The sequence below is a fragment of the Berghia stephanieae genome, chromosome 3, assembly GCF_034508935.2.
Source record: "Berghia stephanieae isolate SIO BIC M18660-M18661 chromosome 3, UCSD_Bste_1.3, whole genome shotgun sequence".
NCBI classification, from domain to species: Eukaryota; Metazoa; Mollusca; class Gastropoda; order Nudibranchia; family Aeolidiidae; genus Berghia; species Berghia stephanieae.
Window position 1 is genome coordinate 30,156,598 of NC_088362.1, and position 4,567 is coordinate 30,161,164.

Consider the following 4,567-nt stretch of genomic DNA (forward strand, 5'->3'; position numbering starts at 1 on the left):
AAAGCGAGTGTCATACCACAAGACGGCATAGCCGCACAGAACAAAATCACAAAAGACATACAGATAGCCACATAAGAGCATGTGCACATTATATTGCATAAATAGCTAATTCGGATATTCACAAAAGAGCAACACCATTTGACATTTCCTGACACCGCGGTTAAACTGTATTGGTCTATAACGGTGAATCGGGATCAATAACTATCTTATATTTGAGAGGGTTTTTTTTCTCAAACCATTTCAGAGTTCCTTCTCCATTCACTTTTGAGTAGATCGCCCTTAGGCCTTACAGGTTGTATTTATATCACGTGGCAGTGTTTGGAACAGTTTGTTTTTTATTTCACGGAGTCTGAATAAATTGTTGGGTGAGTTCTTGATTGATATCAACACAAAATGTAGTGGGTTTACGGCTATGTGGTCTAGTGGTATGACACTCGCTTTTGGATCAGAAAGTCCTGGGTTCGAGCCTTGCTCGCTCGCTCGCTCGGCGCATAGTTGAGTCCTTGGAAAAGGCTCTTCTTTACTCATATTCCTCGCCGTACTCAGGTGTAAAATGAGTACCTGGCCGTCAATAACGTAGTCCTTGTCTAGAAAAAAATTGTAATATCGCCTAACAGGCATCAAGTCTCGTCCTATATGTTACGTGTTGCTGTTGGTCAGGGACCCTTTGTAAAGCGCTTTGAGCACGTTTAGTAGATATTGCGCTATATAAAAACCCACTTTTTAAATGTATTTTTTTAGTGGGATTGTTTTCTTCATCGGATCTTGGTAAATATTTGTGACCATTGTCCGTAACTAGTGTTATACCAGGGTGATCGTATTGCTTGACATTTAACTTGACTTAACTTGAGCATTTTTAGATAGCGTAATATCCACTAAACGTGCTCAAAGCGCTTTACAAAGGGTCACGTAACATGTAGAATGAGACATGGTGCATGTTAGGCGATAATACAATTTTTTTTTCGACAGGGACAACGATGTTAACGGCCAGGTACTCATTTTATACATGAGTACGGTGTGAGAATGTGAGTAAAGAGCCTTTTCCAAGGACTCAACTATGCGCCGAGTGAGGCTCGAACCCAGGAGATTCCGATCTGAAAGCGAGTATCATACCACTAGACCACGTAGCCGCACAAGTTCATATACACTTTTTCAGATCCATATGTGATAAAAAACAAGCAAATTTTAATGTTTGCTATAACTCTACTGTTTTTTTTTTTTTGGTTTTATTTGTTTTCGTTTTTGTCTTTTTTCTTCCGTTGTAAAAAATACCACGCCTTTCGGTTGATCGGCATAGTAGTAATTATTAAAGTGATGTTTATATTCCTACCCCATATACGAGTATATATTCACATTTAAAAACACACGCACACATAACAATATATGTATATATATATATATATATATATATATATATATATATATATAGCGGTTATATATATATATATATATATATATATATATATATATATATATATATAATATATATATATATATATATATATATTATATATTATTATATATTATATATATTATATATTATATATATATATATATATATATATATATATATATATATATATATAACCGCTATACGGTCAGTCTTCAGTAATCGAATACATACTACTTTGATCTTGTGCCAACATGAACGTGACCAGAACCATGGGGTGTTGAAGTGTTGAAGTAGCCACTGGTCAGGCACCACTTCAAAGCTACAACCCTTGAAGTTGTCTAACTGAGAGAGCAGTAGAATTTATTAACGCAAGGGTAGGGGGTTGTCAAATGTTATATGAGACCTTCAATTTCAAAACAGTATTATGTAGGGACGAATCCAACCACTAAAAGTAAACGTTGAGTTAAATGGATAAGAAATAGTAACTTTGAGGTGGTTGCAATATAAGAAATTATCTAAAGATAGTATGCGCTTGGCTAAGAAGCTCATAACATTGCCATCCGGAAGTATAACGGACCAACATACAAAACTGTGTGTATCCATGAACGTTTATAGTCTGGTTAATACAGTTCAATGAACATTACTCATAAACGCGGATGGCAAAAAACAATAACAAAGACCTGAGTGACGTCATCTTCGAACTATCTATAGATAGATAGATGGATACTGCGCTATATAAAAGCCTAACTATAATAATATAATCTCAAGTAACTACTCCTTCTGTTGTTTCATTTTGTTATAACTTTTGTTAAACAATAATATCTCACTCAGTCCTCGGAAACAGTCCTGTGAAAATGTGATATTATTATTATTATTATTATTATTATTATTATTATATTATTATTATTATTATTATTATTATTATTATTATTATAATTATTATTATTATATTATTATTATTATTTATTATTATTATCTTATTATATACTATTATTATTATTATTATTATTATTATTATTATATTATTATTATTATTATTATTATTATTATTATTATTATTATTATTATTATTATTATTATTATTATTATTATTATCATTACTATTATTATTTTCAAACTTGTAAAGCTATTTGAAACAAATAAACTTCCACTCTTGACGTGAACATAAATAATATAATAGAGATAAGACCATTGTAAACTGTAAATCTTTGTAGATCAAAGGGGAGTTGTTAAAACATTATAAATCATCAAGAAGGGATTGGTCGTTATTGTGCAGCTACGTGGTCTTGTTGTATGACACTCGCTTTCGGATCGGACGGTCCTGGGTTCGGACCTCGCTTGCTCGGCGCATAGTTGAGTCCTTTGAAAAGGCTCTTTACTTACATTCTCTCACCGTACTCGTGTGTGAAATGAATACTTGGCCGTTAACAGCGTTTTGTCTCTGTCGGAAAAAAAAAATTGTGATATCGCCTAATAGGTTATAGGTATCGTAATCGGCCTAATAGGTCTCGTTCTGCATGTTATACGTGTTGCTGTTTGTCAGGGACCCTCCGTACAGCGCTTTGAGTGAGCAATTTTAGTGGATATTGATTGCGCGAAATAAAAGCTCGTCTTTTGAAATGTACTATGTACTGAAGGAATGAAGTTGACGTCACTCGGCTCATTGTTTTCAATCAACCTGTTAGTAGTGAGTAAATCTCACTACATTATATCAGTCAGAGTATAGCTAGAATGCACTTGACGTCACTCGGGTCTTTGTTATTGTTTTTTTGCCATCCATGTTTATGAGTAATTCTAACTAAACTGTATTAACCAGACTATAAACGTTCATGGTTACACAGAGTTTGTGTGTTGGTCCGTTATACTTCCGGATGGCAATGTTGTGAACTCCTTGGCCAAGCGCATTCTATCTATAGAAGCTCATGGGTACACATAGTTTTGTGTGTTGGTCCGTTATACTCCCGAATGGCAATGTTATGAGCTTCATAGCAAAGCGCATACTATCCAAATCAATCAGACTATAAACGTTAAAGTTTACACGCAGTTTTGTGCGTAGGTACGTTATGTTTGGTGGCTGGCGGATGTTGTGAGTGTTTGAACAAAACGCATAGCATCAATGTGATCTGTTCATTGCTTTAATCACACTTTTACTTTGTGGTCTTATAAAATGTAACCTACCTCCTAAAACGGTATTATGTCTCGGTGAACCTGATCAACCTGGGGGGGGGGGGGGGAGTTGGTCCCAATAGCTCAGTTGTTAGAGTACTCGCTTCACACGCAAAGGGACCGAGGTCGATCCCCGGTGAAGTCGAGATTTTTTGCTGACCCCCCTGTCCACCCAGCAGTGAATGAGTAGCTGAGTCTGTTAGATTTGGCGGATAGTAATTTGCGATAGACAAGCGTCCTGTCCATCCAAAGGATAGCAAGTAATTGCTATTGTCCGTTTCAAGCTCTAGAGACCGGGATAAACTCCGGTTCCATGGGCCCAATGGAACTGAAGGACAAGAAAAATGAGCGCAATGTCCACTCTATGTGCTCAAAGCGCTTTACAAGGGGGTCCCTCACCAACAGCAACAAGTAACATGTAGAACGAAACATGACGCCTGTTAGGCAATATTACATTTTTTTAGGACAGAGACAGCGCTGTTAACGGCCAGGTACTCATTTTACACCTGAGTACGGTGAGAGAATGTGAGTAAAGAGCCTTTTCCAAGGACTCAACTATGCGCCGAGCAAGGCTCGAACCCAGGACCTTTCGACCCGAAAGCGAGTGTCATACCACAAGGCCACATAGCCGCACAATTTAAGAACTAATTAAGACTAATTAATCGACTAATTAAGAACCTGGGCCCAAAAAGTGAATTTACCATCAAATTTATAAGAAATATAAATGCCTTTTTTGCAATATCAGAAATTGTATTTCCATCCTAAGGAATCAAAATTAACCCCAATTATTATATTTTGAACTATGAATTCCATTTCCTGTACTATTTTTTGTTCATTCCGACAAAATTATGATTTGAAACTAGACTAGGAGAGAGAGAGAGAGAGAGAGAGAGAGAGAGAGAGAGAGAGAGAGAGAGAGAGAGAGAGAGAGAGAGAGCGATATAGAGATATAGAACGATATAGAGAGTTAAAGCAATCTTGAAAGATAAAGAGATACAGACAGATAGA

The 4,567-nt window shown here is 36.0% G+C and overlaps 1 protein-coding gene across 1 annotated transcript in view; it reads left to right on the forward strand.

Moving 5' to 3' along the window:
- The first annotated feature begins 260 nt into the window (after positions 1–260).
- The window catches only part of LOC144967512 (uncharacterized), a 62,605-nt gene continuing 58,298 nt past the window's right edge, over positions 261–4,567 (forward strand). Inside the window, exon 1 of the mRNA XM_078904885.1 lies at positions 261–365. The gene's annotated coding sequence lies outside the window, so the exon portion shown is untranslated. The remainder of the gene's footprint in view (positions 366–4,567) is intronic.